The 18,424-nt window shown below is 40.0% G+C and overlaps 1 protein-coding gene across 5 annotated transcripts in view; it reads left to right on the top strand.

Annotated features, from left to right (window-relative positions):
- The first annotated feature begins 452 nt into the window (after nucleotides 1-452).
- The window catches only part of FUT10 (fucosyltransferase 10), a 110,533-nt gene continuing 92,561 nt past the window's right edge, over nucleotides 453-18,424 (top strand). For 4 of the 5 annotated variants that reach the window (XM_032618644.1, XM_032618645.1, XM_032618641.1 and 1 more), the window contains exons 1-2: nucleotides 453-515; nucleotides 13,871-14,199. The gene's annotated coding sequence lies outside the window, so the exon portion shown is untranslated. Of the gene's footprint in view, nucleotides 516-8,273; nucleotides 8,378-13,870; nucleotides 14,200-18,424 lie in introns of those variants that run through there. The other variant, XM_032618642.1, reaches the window with a different exon arrangement.

Here is an 18,424-nt window from a genome sequence, read left to right as displayed (position 1 = left end):
CTAGTGGACGGCTGCAAGAACAAAGAATTATGGCCCCAAGAAGTTTGCCTCAGTCAGCCACACCCCTTCCCCTTTTAGTGTAAAGAAAGCCACTATCTTCTCCATCCGCTGGCTTTCCGAATAAAATTGCTCTTCCTTGCTTCAGTAACTCATCTTTTGATTCATTGGCCTGCCATGCAGCGGGCAGTAGGAGCTTGGATTTGGTAACAGTATGTTAAAAGCATAGTTTACATTGCTTCGTAAAGAACCAGTGTGATGGTTGTCACTAGCCTACTGCCTTATGCAAGGCTGGTTTAGAGACCAGAGGAAAGTCATACTAGAAATACCCGTACCCTTTTATGTTAGTAAAATCAAGTTTAAAACTGGATTGGAAGTTTGGAAAATGTGGAAGAACTCAAAAGCTGGACGAGACTCACCACCTGGGCTACAGCACACTCCCTGAATTAAGTAGGGGAAATAGTGTGTGTTTTCAGTATGATTTACTATAACACTCCGTCCCTGCTCACCACCAACAGGTGAGTCCCGTAAATAATTTTTTTTTAATTGAGGTGTAATTGACATATTACATGAAATGTTATGAGTAAGATATTGGAGATTGTAATGCAAAGCTGCCGTTCATGATTTTTGTGTATAGTGAGTTGGCTGTAGTATTTTACTATTGTCTGTTTAAAAAAAGAAAACATATCCCCTTTCAACTTTATTGTATTTAATTGGTACAAATTGTGTGTATGTGTTTTAGAATACAGACTAATTCTGATTTTTTTAAAAAAATCTACTCTCAGCAACTTTCAAGTTTGCAACAATATGATTAATTACAGTCACCATGCTGATTATATGTTATATATATATGTATATCCCCATGACATATGTATATATATAATCTCCCCATGACTTAGTTATTTTATAACTGAAAGTTTGTGCCTTTTGTCCCCCTTGGAGCATTTTGCCCCCATCCCACCCCTCCCCTCTGGCCACCACCAATCTGTTCTCTGTATGAGCTCTGTTGTTTGGTTTTGTTTTGAGGTTCCATATGTAAGTAAGATCGTAGGGTATTTGTCTTTCTCTGACTTATTTAACTTAGCGTAATGCTCTCAAGGTCCATCCATGTTGTTGCAAATGGTAGGGTTTCATTTTTTATGGCTGAGTAATACTCCATTGTACATATATACTACATTATCTTTTTAAATTCATCCATTGATAGACACTTCGGTTGTTTCCGTATCTTGGCTATGGTAAATTATACTGCAATGAATATGGGAGTGCATACATCTTTTTGAGTTAGTGTATTCATTTTCTTTGGATAAATACCCAGAAGTGGAATTACTGGATCACATGGTGGTTCTATTTTTTTTTTTTTTTTTTTTTTTTTTTGAGGTATGTGGGCCTCTCACTGTGGTGGCCTCTCCCGTTGCGGAGCACAGGCTCCGGACGCGCAGGCTCAGCAGCCATGGCCCACGGGCCCAGCCGCTCCGCGGCATGTGGGATCCTCCCAGACCGGGGCACGAACCCGTGTCCCCTGCATCGGCAGGCGGACTCTCAACCACTGCGCCACCAGGGAAGCCCGGTGGTTCTATTTTTAACTCTTGGAGGAACTTCCATATTGTTCCCCACAGTGGCTGCACCAATTTACATTCCCACCAACAGTGCAAGAGGGTTCCCTTTTCTCCACATTTTCACCAACACTTGTGTGGGTGAGAGGGTATTTCATTGTGTCTTTGATTTCCATTTCCCTGATGATTAGTGATGTTGAGCATCTTTTCATGTACCTGTTGCCCATCTTGTGTGTCTTCTTTGGAAAAATGTCTATTCAGATCTTCTGCCCATTTTTTAATCAGATTGTTTGTGGGTTTTATTTGCTATTGAGTTGTATGAGTTCTTTTAATATATTTTGGATTTTAACCCCCTATCAAACATGATTTGCAAGTATGTTTTCCCATTTAGTAGGCCGCCTCTTCATTTTGTTGATGGTTTCCTTTGCTGTGCAGAAGCTTTTTAGTTTAGTGTAGTCTCACTTGTTTGTTTTTGCTCCTGTTACCTTTCCTTTTGGTGTCAGATCTGAAAACTCATCGCCAAGACTGATGACAAGGAGTTTACCACCTACGTTTTCTTCTTGGAGCTTTATGGCTTTAGGTCTTACATTCAAGTCTTTAATCCATTTGGGGTTGATTTTTGTGTATGGTGTAAGATAGTCGTCCAGTTTTACTCTTTTGAATGTGGCTGTCCTGTTTTCCCAGCACTGTTTATTGAAGAGATAGTCCTTTTTTCACTGTATGTTCTTCGCTCTTTGTTGTATGTTAATTGACCATATGAGCATGGATTATTTCTGGGCTTTGTATTCTGTTCCAATGATCAGTGTGTTTGTTTTCATGCCAATAACATACTGTTTTTTTATTACTATAACTTCATAATATAGTTTGAAATCAGGGAGCATGATGCCTCCAGCATTGTTCTTCTTTCTCAAGATTGTTGTGGCTATTTGGGGTCTTTGTGGTTCCATACAAATTTTAGGATTGTTCTATTTCTCTGAAAAATACCATTGGAATTTTGATAGGGATTGCACTGAATTTGTAGATTGCTTTGGGTAGTATGGACACTTAAACAATATTAATTCTAATACATAAGCACAGAATAGCTTTGCATTTATTTGCATTTTCTTCAGTTTCATTCATTAATGTCTTACAGTTTTAGTGTACAGATCTTTCACTTCCTTGGTTAAATTTATTCCTAGGTATTTTATTCTTTTTGATGCAATTGTAGATGGGATTGTTTTCTTAATTTCTCTTTTTGTTAGTTCATTATTAGTGTATAGAAATGCAATAGGTTTTTGTATATTGATTTTGTATTCTGCAACTTACTGAGTTCGTTTTTTAGTTGTAACAGTTTTTTGGTAAATAAACTTGACTTGCAACCACCGTAGAAATGGCTCTTAACAAGTTTTCCTCCTAAAGAGTGAGGACTTCAAATGGAAATGCAGAATATAGAAACATCCTCAAAGTGAGACATATATTTTAAAAATAATTACAAGTGATACAAGAATGCAGGCTAGTTTATTTTCTAAAGCCTATTAAGTGAGAAGTAAATGTTTTCTTTCACTCCTCTCCTTCCAAAAGCCTTTAGTTAATTCATCAAATAATTTGGAGTACCTGCTATGTGCCAGATACAGTTCTAGGTGCTGGAGATGCAGCAGTGAAAAAAAAAAGGATCTATGCTCTCATGGAGCTTACTTGGTAGCGAGGAGACAGATAGTAAGCAAATAAACAAATTATATGACGTGATGTCAGGCAGTGTGATGTTATAAAAAAAATAATAAAGCTAGGTCAGTGAACAGAGATGGAAAGGATGATGCTCTTTTAGAATGGGTAATCAGAGAAGGATTCAGAGGAAATGATATCTAGGGAACCTCAGTGAAGTGAGGGAATAAGTCATATGAAAACATATGAGTATCTGTTAAGGCAAATAAAGAGCAAATGCAGAGTCCCAGAGATAAGATGCTTGGAGTGATCAAGGAGTAGCACGGGGAACGTGTGGGCCAGAGGGTGGTGAGAAAAGGGGAGAGAGAAAGGACATGAGACTGGGGAGCAGACTGGGGCCAAATTAGGCACAAGTGTAGTCAACCTCGCCTTCACAGTAAAACAAACTGGAGGCTTTCAAAAATCCTGACACCAGATTTCTACTTCAAAAACTTTGTTGAGACAGTTTTTTTAGTGGAGAGATATATTATGTTCAAGACTTGAATGTTTCACTATCATTAAGAAATCTGTTCTCCACTGTTTGATCTATAGATCCGGTGCCTTCTAAATCATAATTCCAATAAGATGCTTATAGAATTTGACAAGCTGATCGTGAAGTGTATATGGAAATGCAAAGGATCTAAAAGAAATAGAAAAAAATATGTATGTGTAGGTGTGTGTGTGTGTGTGTGTGTGTGTGTATACAGACATACGCACAAACACACACATAGACCAACAGAGAAAGAATGGCCAAGCAAATGGCACCAAATGTTAACAGTGGTTGAATTTAGGTAGTTAGAAGGTAGTAGGATATATTTTTAAGGTAAGGTTCAGAAGATTTGCAGATGGATTGGATGTGGAATGTGAGAGAAAGCAAAGAGTCAATGATGACTCTGCCATTTAGGGTCTGAGCAGCTAGCTAGGTGACCAAAATGTGCTGTGAAGTGTGCAAATTTGGTGGGTGGTCAGTTTTGGACTTGTTAAGTTCAAAATGCCAAATTAGATATACAAGTGAAAATGCTGAAAAGGCAGTTAGTATACAACTCTGGATTCAGGGGAGAAATAACACTATAGATATACACTTGGAGCTCATTAAAACCGTGAACCTGGTGAGATCACCTTAGAGCTGTAATGTTGACATTTTTTTCTGGGGTGCTCCCTAAAATAATTTTGGAAAACTGTGTGCTCCATCACACATTATTAAACCGATACCTAGGAATTTTCATCGTAAATTTAAATAGTTAAAATTATGTAATTTATGGTATATTATAAACATGGACATGTTAGAAGATTACATTTGGATTCTTGGAACCTAAATATCATAGAGATTTGAAAACAAAAATCTTTAATTAAAAAAATGGAATAAACCCTAACAGTCAGAAATATTATATAGTTCCCCTTCTTCTTGAACAAAAATATATTCTATTTCCTCAACAGAATTTTATCCTAATGTAATATATTTTTAATCTTGAGAAGTGCTTTATTGATTATCCTATCATATTCCCTACCAGAAATATTGTTATAAATTGAGATAGTTTTTAAAAATATCCTGTAATCTTAAAGCTTTATGTATTAAGAAAAAAACGTTATGGAATGAGTTATCGTTGCGATTATTATCAGTAGAAAATTGACTAAGATACTTCTGTTAGAACTTTTCAACATGTCTCATATGTCTCTTAAATTTTATTATAGTCAGTTATATATTGCCCTCCTTTTTAATGGTTCCTAGACCATTTTTCCTCCCCACAGCCCTGTGAAACTGCTGAAAGCTCTGCTCAGCATCTCAACATCCTTTCAGCTACATATTTCTGCTCACCTTCTAGGCCTTTGGACTGCCACCTTCAAAATGTAGGTTCCTTGAGGGTATAAGTGGGCTCACCGCTCTGGCTTTCCCTTCCCTTCAGGATGTAAGCCTGGCAAGTGTTCATATTTTGTCATCTTTTCATCATATTCTGTCAGCTTTAACAATTGTTCTTGGTAGTAGGGTGGGTCAGAAATAAGTTAGACTACTTTGGAACCTTTCTTGGTAATTTTTAACAATGGTAATATCAACCACCTTCAAGGGAGATAGCTGTCCTGCTACAAAACACCTAATTGTGAGGCACGGAACAGATGAACAAGGTGAATACCATTTCCTGACAAGATATTAAAATTTATTTTAGGGCTTCCCTGGTGGCACAGTGGTTGAGAATCTGCCTGCTAATGCAGGGGACATGGGTTCGAGCCCTGGTCTAGGAGGATCACACATGCCGCGGAGCAGCTAGGCCCGTGAGCCACAACTGCTGAGCCTCCCGCGTCTGGAGCCTGTGCTCCGCAACAAGAGAGGCCCGCGCACGGCAATGAAGAGTGGCCCCCGCTTGCCACAACTAGAGAAAGCCCTCGCACAGAAACAAAGACCCAACACAGCAAAAATAAATAAATTAATTAATAAGCTACCCCCAACATCTAAAAATAAATTTTTATTTTAAAGATATAGTATTTGCAGCAATGTGCAATGGCACCAAGTTTTAGAAAGAGAATAGTGGAACAGAACAGAGAACCAGAAACATTTCTGCTCATAGAAGGAAAGCCAATATATGACAGAGGTGGCATTGCTGATTAGTGCAGACTGGATGAATTATGAATAAGTTGTGTTGGGACAATGGGTCATTCATGTGGAAAAAGATAAAATTGGATATTCTAAAAATTTTTTCATAGAAGAATAAAGACCTAAATGTGAAAACAAAATATTAAAAAGAAAATAAAGGAGGATATCATTATGATCTCAGTGTAGAAAAAGATTTCTTAATTAGGATACAAATAGCACAGACCATAAAGGAAAAGATTAGTAATTATAACCTTTCACAAAAATGAAAGGCTTGTGGGCATTAAAAGTCATAATAAAGGGACTTCCCTGGTGGTGCAGTGGTTAAGAATCCACCTGCCAATGCAGGGGACATGGGTTCGATCCCTGGTCCGGGAAGATCCCACATGCCACGGAGCAACTAAGCCTGTGCGCCACAACTACTGAGACTGAGCGACACAACTACTGAGTCCATGTGACACAACTGCTGAAGCCTGCGCACCTATAGCCCATGCTCTGCAACAAGAGAAGCCACTGCAATGAGAAGCCTGCGCACCACAATGAAGAGTAGCGCCTGCTCACCGCAACTAGAGAAAGCCCACGTGCAGCAACAAAGACCCAACACAGCCAAAAATAAAAATTAATTAATTTTTAAAAAGTCAAAATAAAATGAAAAGAAAAAACAGGGACTATAAGCAATTTGAAATGTATATTATTGAAGAAGAATTAGAATCCTGAACACATGATGAATTTCTACTAATCAGTAAAAAAGAGAGAAACATCAACAGAAAGTGGGCAAAATATGTGAATAGGTACATCACAGAAAAAGAAACACAGATGGTCAATAAACACAGGAAACGATGTGCTCATTCTAACTTATAATTGTGAAACGTGAATTACAAATATAACTAGATACCATTTTACATCAGCAGAATGTCCAAAGTACACCCCATCAATCATAAAATCACAGATGGAGAGGATAAACCAAAATTCTTATTCTGATATGATATATACAATATACACAACTCCACTTATGAAGTATCCTCACCAAAAACCAATTTGATTTTGAATCTGATTAAGTTTCATGATTTAAATATCATTCTGCGTGAAATAGGAGGGATGTAGGAATATGTTGGATGACATCATAGCCATGTGTTGGGAAAGGTCATCAGAAAGACGTGACCCCAGGTTTGGCCTTCAAGCTGGACCCGGGCATTCAGCGGCTGCTCACTCCCTCCCTGTCCTTGAAATGTGCCCTCTGCTTGCCTTCCCCAATCTAGAAGCTGCCCAGGGACACAGCCTGGAGAAAGTCATGCAATGTTGAGACCACATGGACTGTGTACATGACCAAGCCCAGTTAAACTTCTGGGTAAACTTGTAAGATTTGGTGGGTGGGTACGGAAATCTACTTGTCTTACAGCCTTCGATGTAAGTTTCTTTGCTTATTGAACCTGCTGCCCACCAGTCTGGAGCGGTCTGCCTCTTTGGTTTCTCCCTTCCCTGCTTGTGGTGGCGGTGGTGCTGGGGTAAGGTGGTGATTTCACGTTTCACCCAGGAAGCTCCCTGGGAGGCTGCAAACCAACAGCGGAAGAGTGAGCCAGGAGACCAAAGAAATGGGCTGTAGGAAAGAGGGATCCACAGGGGGAGATCTCAGGTGGGCCCTCCACCTCTCCGTGGGCAGGCGTGGCCGATGTGTGGGATGCCTGTGGGGCAATGCATGAGTACGGGGGCGCCCTGAGGACGCCAGCTGCTGCCATGCGCTGTTTAAGGAACTGTGCAGAGTGCTCTGTGACAAAGAAGGGAAACTTGTGGCTGCCACGGGGGGCTGACCTCTACTGGGGGCAGTTCAGGCTGGGCATCGATGCCCAACTAGAGGCTGAAATGAAAGTTAAAACGTTAAAGGAAGAGCTGAGGTACGGAAGGATGTGCAGTATCCACTGCTCTCTAGCTCTGGGCTGACACACAGGGTGGGAGAGCAGGTTGGTAAGTTTAGAGACCTGAGCTTGTGACAAAACCTGGTTAGGATACCAAGAGGTGGAGTTTCTAGGAAGAAGAAGAAAAAGAGGAGGATGTTGAAGTGATTGATGAGAAAAGAACAAAAAGCCTCTTGCCATCTGACTCCTAATACAAAGGGAAGCTTTAAATAACAATTACCCCAAAGCCTAGGAGAAAACTTACATTTGTTCTCTGTCCCTTGTGGTTGTAAATCTTACTGTGTTTTTAAAACGTAAACACCCCAGGAGTTAAACAAAACATTGCCCATAGATACTAAAAAAAAGGGGGTGGGTGAATGGATGGAGGGCTTTTTCATAAAAGTTCTCTTGCCAAAATCGATTTGTAAAAGAACTAAGGTTTTGTTTTGCTTTTTTTGTTTTACAAAGCTAGTAGAAATAATAAGGATGAAAAAAAATCAGTGTATATAAAAAGTAGAATGTGTGTTTCTGGTAAAAGAAGGGTGAGATGCACTTCTGGTAAAGAAACTAAAATGTGTTTTGTTTTGTTTTTAGATAAAAAATGTTGCACAACGTAAAAGCTGAGAATTATGCTTTATTGGAGGACATTAGTGAGGAACTGTTGCAAAGAGGTAAGGGAGGAGCCTAAATATAGGAGTTTTTGCAACAAACAAACAAACCAAAACAAACACACAAAAACTATGTAGTCAAACCTCAAAAGATTACTGCTAATCACAAAAACAGACATCTCAAGTTAATGATTTTAGTGCTTTTCTATGTATGGGAAGATGCAGGCGTCTGGGTTCACTGAAATTTTTCCACTGATATGCACTTAACTATCTAGGGCCAGTATCCTGTTTTTTCCATTCTGAATTCCCCTCAGGGTGCACCATCAGGGGTGACTGTGGTAGCTGATGGACTGATGGTGGGGAACATTTGTTGTTTACTGGAATGTCAGACATCTTTTTGTCCACAGATATAAAGGACATGTTTTAAATTAAAAAGATAATAATTTTGTCCTAAAATAAAATTATTATTTCAAAATTTAAAAAGATAAAACCTAATGAGATATAAAAAGTTACAAAATGTTTATGGAAATCACAAAAGATTTGTAAAATCACAAGTTTTGTAAAAATCAAAAGATTTGTGAAGGAAAAACCTTTAAAAATTTATTTGTGGTCAAGCTAAGATTAAACTAAATTATTTAAATTTAAGAAAAAATTAATGTCAAAAGTACATGGTACAAAATTAAAATTTGGTTTTCTCTCTGTTAAAAGAATAAATTTTTCTTAGATTATTACTCTGCTTTTTAAAAAATTGTGAACAAAGGTTTTTCTTTACCTTTAATATAGTCTGCCCAGAATACAAAGATTTTGTGTTTAAAAAATTTTTATCAGCTCTTTAACCATGGCTATTTTAAAGTCTTTTATCATTTACAGACAGTTATTGTTTTACTGTGATGCTTTTACAAAGGTGTTTCTACAAAGGTGCTTCACCTTCAAAGAGATTTATAAAAAAAAAAAAAAGCTCCAACAAATACACATTTCTGATGACTAAGATCAACTTGCCTTCACGTGGGAAAGACAATAATAAACCTTTCAAGTGCTTCCCCCAGGTTACCTACACAGGTTACACATATGTCATGGGATGGTAACCCAAGACCTGTCCCTGGTCTCCTTCCTCACATTAGTAAAACGGGCCAGTTACATTAATGATATAATATTAACACGTGAAGACTTGCCTCTGTTGCAGGACACTTTGTAGGTTTTGCTGAAACATGTGGGAAAAAAAGAAAAAACAAAAGATGGACAGTGAACCCGGGGAAAATTAAAGCTCCAGACACCATATAAGGTTCTGAAAGTCATTTGGTCAGATAAGATGCAAGTTATCCCCAACACGGTTTTTGGTAAAATACAAGACTATACAACTCCTAAAAATGTAAAAGAATATAAGCCTTTGTAGGGGGTTGGGGTTTTAGAGAACTTTTATTCCCCGCTTGCCACAATGCCTCCAACCCTTATGCCACCTGGTAAAAAAAAAGGACATGTGTGCAACTGGGGGTCAGAGCAGTAAGCCACCTTTAAAAAATAAAATATACTAGTAAAACAGATTAAAGCTCTGGACATCTCCCAAGCAGGACTACATTTGAGTTAGATGTGTCTGTGAATCCACAAGGTCTGGGTCAGATACTATGACAGAGATGACAAAAGAGGAAAATGTCCCTAAGATTTTGGTCCCAACTCTGAAATGGGACAGAACCCCAACCTAGAATCCTATAACCAGTAAAAATATGGAATGAAGGAGAAATCAAGACATGCTCAGATGAAAAACTAAGAGAATTTGTCGTTGGTAGATGTATCCTAAAAGAATGGGTAAAGGAAGTTCTCTAAACAGAAATCAAATGATCAACATTGGAGTATCAGGAGGGAAGAAAGAATGTGGTAAGAAAAATTATGGATAAATACAGTAGGTTTTGCTTCTCTTCTTGAATGTTCTAAATTATGTTTGACAGTTAAAGCAAAAGTTATAACATTGTTTAATGTGGTTCTAAATGTATGTAGAGGAAGTACTTAAGACAATTATGTTATAAATGGTGAAGGGTAAAGAAATGTAAAGGGAAATAAAGCAAACCTAAATGTGTATGCACCAAACAAAAGAGGTGCTCAATATATAAAGCAAAAACTGATAGAACTGAAAGAAGAAATAGACAAATGCACAATTTTAGCTGAACACTTCAACAATTGATAGAACAACTAGACAGAAAAGCAGCAAGCATATAGAAGACCTCAACAACACCATGAATCAATGGGATCTAATCAACATTTATAAATTACTCCATTCAACAATAGAATGCATTCTTTTCAAGTGTACATGGAACATATACCAAGATAGACCATATCCTGAGCCATAAAACAAACCTCAATAAATTTAAAAAGAATTGAAATCATACAGAGTATGTTATCTGCCTACAATGGAATCAGACTAGAAATTAATAACTGGAAGAATAATAGGAAATTTTCCAGACATGTGGAAAGTAAATAATATATTTATAAATAATCAATGTAGTCCCAAGGGAAATTAATGCATACATTGAACTGAATGAAAATTAAAAATACAACATCTCAAAATTTGTGGGACACAGCTAATGCAGTGCTGAGAGAAAAATTTATGGCATTAAATGCAAATACATCAGGAAGGAGGAAAAGTACCAATAATCTAAGCTTCTGACTCAAGAACCAAGAGAAAGAAGAGCAAAATCAACCGCAAGCAAGCAGAAGGGAGGAATAATAAAGATAGGGACAGAAATCATTGAAATTGAAAACAGGAAAACAATAGAGAAAATCAGTGAAACAAAGAGCTGGTGCTATGCAAAGATTAATTGACAAACTTGTAGAGACCGACAAATTTAAAAAGAGAAAAGACATAAATTTCCAATATCAGGAATGGAACAGGGGATATCACTAAAAATATCAAATGGATAATGAGGGAATACTATGAACAAATTTACACACATACATCTGACAATTGTGATGAAATGAAACAATCCCTTGAAAAACACAAACTACCACGATTTCCTGGATATGAAACAGTAAAAAGTGAGCCATGCAAATGCCTGGGGAATGACCATTCTAAGCATATGAACAAGCAAATCCAAAGGGGCTGAGTTTGGGCAGGCTTGGTGTGTCTGAGAAACAGCAAGGGGGCAGTGTGGGTGGAAAGCAGTGAGTGAGCTGGAGAATACTGGGAAAGAAAATTGGAGAAGTAGCCAAAAGCCAGATCGTATAAGACCTTATAGTTCGTGACTTTATTTTACATGGCTGTTTTTGAGTGGAATATGGACATGATCTGATTTGTGATTTGAAAGGATCACTCTGGCTGTCATGTGGAGGCAAGTGTGAAAGCAGGGAGCTGTTGGGAAGGTATTATAGTAGTCAAGATGACATGATGTTGACCATCTTTTCATATGCTGATCTGCCATCTATATATTTTCCTTGGTGATGTGTCCAGGTCTTTTGCCCATTTTTTAATTGGGTTGTTTGCTTTCTTATTGTTGAGTGTTAAGAGTTCTTTGTATATTTTGGATAACCGGACTCTATCATATATAACTTTGGCAAATATTTTTTCCTAGTCTGGACTTGTCTCATTCTCTTGACCTTTATTATCTTTAATGTCCATGGGGCCGGTAGTAATGGCCCCTTTTTTTTTTTTTTTTTTTTTTTTGGACTTGAGAGAGCTTTTTAATGGAGCTTTTTATTAATTAATTTATTTTTGCTGGGTTGGGTCTTCGTTTCTGTGCGAGGGCTTTCTTTAGTCGTGGCAAGCGGGGGGCCACTCTTCATCACGGTGCGCAGGCCTCTCACTATCGCGGCCTTTCTTGTTGCGGAGCACAGGCTCCAGACGCGCAGGCTCAGTAGGTGTGGCTCACGGGCCCAGCCGCTCCGCGGCATGTGGGATCTTCCCGGACCGGGGCACGAGCCCGTGTCCCCTGCATCGGCAGGCGGACTCTCAACCACTGCGCCACCAGGGAAGCCCATGGCCCCTTTTTTATTTCTGATATTAGTAATTTGTGTCTTCTCGCTTTTTTACTGGTTAGCCTAGGTAAAGGTTTGTCAATTTTATCGATCTTTTCAAAGAACCAACTTTTGGTTTCATTGATTTTCTATCAATACCCTGCTTTCAGTTTCATTGATTTCTGCTCTAATTTTTATTATTCCTTCTCTTCTGCTTACTTTGAATTTAATTTGCTCCCCTTTCTTTAGTTTCCTACAGTGGAAGCTTAGCATATTGATTTTAGATGTTTTCTTTTCTAACATTCAATGATATAATTCAGTGTTACAATTTTCCCTCTAAGCTCTGCTTCCACTGCATCCCACAAATTTTGATAGGTTATATTTTCATTTTCATTTGGTTCGAAATATTTTGATTTCTCTGGAGAGTTTTTCTTTGACCCATGTGTTATTTAGAAGTGTGTCGTTTAATCTTCAAATATCTGGGGATGTTCCAAAATATTGCCAAGTATTTTAGAATATTTCTGTTACTGATTTAATTGGTTTAATTCTACTGTGGTCTAATACCATATTTTGTATGATGTCTATTCTTTGAAATATGTTAAGGTGTGTTTTGTGGCCCCGTTACATACCTGTCTTTTGATGTACATACGTATGCATGTTTTCTAGGCATGTACCTTGGAGTAAAATTATTTGACTCTAGTAAATACTGATAGACAAGCTTTCCAAAGTGGCTGTAACAATTACACCCCCACTAAGAGTGCACAAGAGTTCCATGTGTTTCACAGCTTTGCCTTTGCTCTGTATTATCAGTTTTAAAATCTGTAGCCATTTTGGTGGGTGTGTAAGCAGTATATCATTGTTGTGTTAAGTTGCATTTCCCTGAATGGTTAACGAAGTTAAGCATCTTTTCACGTACTCATTGGCTATTTCGATTCCTCTTTGGTGCAGTGCTGTGTGTCTTTGGTCCCTTTCCTCCCCCTTTCTGTTAGATTGTGTTTTCCTTATTGCACTGTAGACGTTCTTGCTTTATTCTGAATATGAATTCTTTGTTTGATAAATCGATTGCAGATTTCTTCACCTACTCCCTGGATGGTTTCCAATTCTTTTAATAGTGTCTTTTGATGAACAGTATTTCTTACTTTCAATGACATCCAGTTTATCAGTCTTTCCCTTTGTGTTTGGTGTTTTCTAGAAGTTGATATCGTTACTATCAACCTGCTTGTACAGAGAAGTTAATTGAGGTGCTTGGCACTGGAGCTCTCAGGACCTGGAGGAGAGTGAGGCAGGCCTCTGGCAGCAATCACTGTCAGGTTCCTGCAAGCGTGCCCAACATGTGCATGACTCTGAGGGTCAATCCCTCCTCAAATGTTGATCCCTAGACGCCTCACCTCAGTCCTGGCCCTCCCAAGGTCTTGAAAGACCTCCCTAGGTTTATCACTTCCTGTCTAGACTAGGCCAAAATATTTTAACTGGGTTCTCTGAGTTTGGAATTCAGTAGCTAAAAGTCAGTAAAATAGAGCTAAATGATCCTGCTCAGGCTACCAAACACTGGCAGCTGATTAAAGGTACCCAGGCCTCTGATTTGCTTAAAAGGTTCTCAATTTTCCTGAATAGGTGACTTTGAAGGAGCTCCACTCTTAGAGTTTGAGAAGCAGAAGAAAGAGGGTCTCAGGAGCCTCCCAGGAACTTGAGAGGGTTGCGCGCCCCGGACTGGCAAGTGAGGGGCGGGGGTGTGTTTCTGCAGAACCGAGGCGCCGCAGGCTTTTAAATGGGGCATCCATGAAAACCCGGATCCAGGATCGCTGGGCCTGGACGCGCCGAGGGTTATCCCCTTTCCCAAATCTCCTCTCCGAGTCTTCGCCTGAACTCCGGCCGGGCGCAAACTGAAAGTGAAAAACCGCGGGGCTGCAGCCGGCCGTGGGAGCCTACTTCTCCGTGACGAGGTGAGTGTGAACCTCTGGGTCTTTCCTGGCTTGAGCAGTGGCTTGGTGGGAGCAGAGTCTCGGTGCCGAGAAACGAAAAGAGACTTGGCCGACGCGCGCGGGAGCTGGGACGCTGCCCACCGGACTCACAGCCGTAGGAAACCTCTTTGTGCCCAGACGGGAGTGTGTGTCGAGGAAGGCGGAGTAGTATGCTGAGAAAGAATCCAAGTCTGCTTTGGGAAACCCTGGGCAGTGCTTTCCGGGGACACTGCCTGAGATGCAAACCCATCTGGCTGCTGAAAAGCACAGGTGGGAGGCGGGTGATGAGCAGGGGCCTCGGCGGGAGCCCCGGGAAGCGCGCGGGTTCCGTCGCCTCCACCCCTACCCCCCTCCCAAGGAAGGTTTTCCTGTACCTCCCCCTCTGCCACGATCTTCCCAGCCCCACCAATTCCAGAACCTAACTCCGCCTCTGTGCTTTGTGAACGGCTTCCTTCTTCCCCGTGTCTTGACTGAGAATCACTTGTTGCTAATTTTGTGTGCTGAAGTAGGAGCGATTCTGGCTGTCGAGCTGTAGAGAGCATTGCGTATTTAACGGAGAAGATGCTCCGCGAGAGTCCCCGGCACTGCAGGCTTTGCTTATCATATGCAAGCCATTTCTTAAGTATTTTTGCAGCTGATTAGCGCCCTCAGAACTCAGCTAGTGTAATGTATAAAAAGAACATTGGTGTGATTTTAAGACATTTTGGGGAGATCCTTTAACGCTTCTTTAATATACAGCAAATGCCACGCAAAATAACTGTTTTGCTCCAGCAGGCCCCAACTGTCACAGCGTCCTGCGTTAGTCAGGTAGAGTAGTATGCATGTCGTGACTTGGATTGTTCATGTCATTTGAGGGCTGCTTGTAATTTTGAATCTGGCAAGTTGGTCTTCAGGACCTCAATCTCCTTATACATCCTTCCTTCTCTGAAGATGAGACACCCTAGAAGCTCATGACCACTGGTGAGCTTATTAGTGATGTCACTCTACAACTAGGGCATTGTTTCTCCTGCCTGGTCCACGTGGTCTCCCAAGGGGGACTCTTTAAGTGGGTCCTGGCTACTATCTGCATTGAACAAGCGGTCCAGGTATTTGCACAATAAAGGGGCAGAGCCACCAATCTAGCCTCAATGTTAGAACTTTCCCCCTCTCCTGCCTGTAAGCCAGAGGCAATGTCCTAGCATCCGAGGATCATGTAGGTCTGCCCCATTTTTGAAATTGCTGTCCTGACTCTTCATTTGCTGCCTTCCTGCTAGATGGCAGTGTGTAACAGTGAATTTAAATATACAGTCTCCGCTGTTACTGTTCTATGGCTCTTCTTAAATTCTTCAACTAAAAAAAAAGTAGATTTCAAGTTTTATCTTAAAACAACCTTTTTGAAAAAAATTCACACTAGGGTTAAAGTTAGGAAATAAAGAAAATGAACGTATTGTTTGGACAAACAATGATGTGATTCATATATGTGTAATTATTGCTCAGTTTGCAGACATTTCCAACCCATATTTAAATGCTCTCTAAATTTGGAATGTAAAGAGTTGATTTCAGTAAGAAGTCTAGTACCTAATTCAATTACCAGCATTCTATGATAAACATTTGTAATAGGGTTCTTGACCATGAGTTTTTAAACATTAAAAAAGAATGTTTATCTTTATTTACAGTATTTTTCAGATATTGAGAATAAAATTTGAGTTTTCAGAAGTTAATGTTGAATTACTCAAAAGGAGAATAAAGATCAAGTAATCCTAAAACTTGTCATATAGAAATATTTCTTGTTTTATATATTTCCAGAAATCTTTAGTTTGTGATGACTCAGATTGTCTTGATCACTGTCTCTTTACTTGATTAATTTTTCTTCTATGTGGTGCTCTTGGGCACTATTCATGAGATCAGAGAGTTTAGTTTGGGGATGCAACCTCAGAAGATCATCTGGTCCAGCCCTTCGTCTTTAGGCATCTGAAGTATTAGCCAGATTTTGTCATTGTTAATCGGTCCCTCACTCATGATTACATGAATGATCAAAGCGGTGAGGGCCTTTAATTCACAACCTTTTGCCAGGAAGGAAAATTGTTACTGAGTAACCAGTAAGCCCTTGTTGGAGAAAGAACAGTTACAAAGAACACCTTCCAAGGAAAAAGACGAGAAAGAAAGAGTCGTGTTCTCGAGGCGCTGGTTCAGCTCTTAGTGTGACACAGAGTTTTCCCAGTCTTGGACCCTCTCCTCCATTTAAAAAACCTATTTTTTTGGAATGCTTTTATTTGAGTCTTTTTATTTAGTTGTCTGTCTGGGTTTGTTTTTATCTAGTTTCTACATTAAGTAGACCCACTAAGTGAGATTGTATAAATACTGTATAATTTGAGTGCTTCAGTATGTGTCTGGAATTTAAGAATGGCATCACCTTCAGTTCTGCAATAGAAAAGTAAAGGTGCTCATGCTACAACTTCCTTCCCCCAGTTAATCACCCCTGTTAATCACCAGTCTTGATTCATGAGGCTGTCAGTATCCCTTTCTCTCTCATTATTCTCTTTGTTTCTCCTGCAATGTGTGCTTGGCCAAGAGGATCACCTTCCCAGATAGAAATCTGCAAGCCAGAGCACTCTACTTAAAAATAAATACTCAGCAAAATCTGAAGTCTATTAAAAAAGGTTGAGGAACACATTAACACAAATAAATGTTAATAAAGAAAACTGGATGAAAGTGGAAACTGTGGAACCATCACACCATGCTCATCAGGCCAAGGGACAGTCTTCTGATAATTAACAACATTGGTCAACTTTTTTTTTTGTTTACATTAGTCAACTTTTTAATGTTCGACAGTTTTATATGTACCCAATAAAGCAGCTTTAAAGAGTTTCCTAAAACCCCCCAGCGTTCTCTCCACTGCTGTGATAGAAACAAGCACAAGGTATGGATCTAGATCTCCTGACTTGGTACTAGGGAGGAGTAACCCTACCCAAAGCAGGTAGCCTTGAACATCCAGGAGAATGGCTATGGTAGTGAAAGAGGTATGGGTGTTGTAGGTAGGGACCAGAGCACAGAACAGGAAGCTGTATCCCAGGAACAGCCAGAACAAAGGGTATGTGTGGTAGAAGCTAGAGAAGTAGGGCGGGGTCCAGGGAGTCTTGTTTCCTAAACTGATGAATTTGGTCTTTATCTTGAACTCTTTGGGAAGCCATTGATGGATTTTAATCAGAGGAGAGATATCCAGTCTACATTCCAACAACATCTCTACAGCTGAATGGAGGATGCTAGTGGGTCAGACTGGTAGAAATCCCAGTTATCAAGCTTTTGAAGTCACCAAGTAGGAATGGATGAGGAGTGTCCGTGAGGACAAGTAGAATTGAAGAGAGTTAGTTAAAAATTGCCTGGAGAGTTGTCCGGAGGCCCTTAGACCTTCCCATCTGCCTGCCTTGTCATCAGCCTTTCCCAGGACAGCACCCCACTTAAAGGGACGCTCTGAGGATTTACCCGCCATAAAATGAAAACAGGTTGGGAGAGTCAACTTATTTGAAAATGGCACTTTGGTGTGAATAATTTGTTTGGTAATTAGATACATTCCTTTGAAAGGCTCTCCCTGATATACCCTTAAACTCAGTTAAGACAGTCGCTCATTAACCCAAATGACTCACCAATCACTAGAGAAGAGATGATCCAAGGAGGCTTCCCAGAGCTCCCCGGTGTGTGTCACCTAGGGTTGGCTTCTCATTTTACACTCAGAGACACAGGGCGGAAGTCTTCTTAGTCCCATTTCTGAGACCCTTAACCTGCACCTTGGGCCGGCCCTGTGTGGCTGACGTTTGAAGCTGGTATCCTCAGGCTGCTAATTCACTTTAAGATGTTCAGTCTCTCTTCTGTCCATTTTAATTCAAAGTAAAGTGGACAACGCTGAAATTATTTTGGAGTGAAAGTGTTGCTGGTTTTGATGGAATAGCATTTGCAGGAGTGTGAGATGGTCACGCTCAGCTCCAGACCCCTCTCTGGGCAGCAGATGGCCGGCCCCAGGCCGTGCACACAGCCGTACGATGCATTTCAGGGCTCAGTGCTTGGGTCAAGAGGGTCGGTTAGTAAGTCCATTTCAGATGTTATCTGCATGGTTGTCTGAACAAACACACACTACTCCAGCCTGGGAAGGACTGTTCTGGGGCACTCTCTTGGAGGACTCTGAGATTCACCCTGGGGGCAACGATGAAACAGAAGGGAGCTTTCTTCTTGG

Source organism: Phocoena sinus, chromosome 21 (assembly GCF_008692025.1).
Source record: "Phocoena sinus isolate mPhoSin1 chromosome 21, mPhoSin1.pri, whole genome shotgun sequence".
NCBI classification, from domain to species: Eukaryota; Metazoa; Chordata; class Mammalia; order Artiodactyla; family Phocoenidae; genus Phocoena; species Phocoena sinus.
The sequence above is the reverse complement of the archived record's forward strand: the minus strand, read 5'-3'. Positions and strand labels throughout refer to the sequence as shown.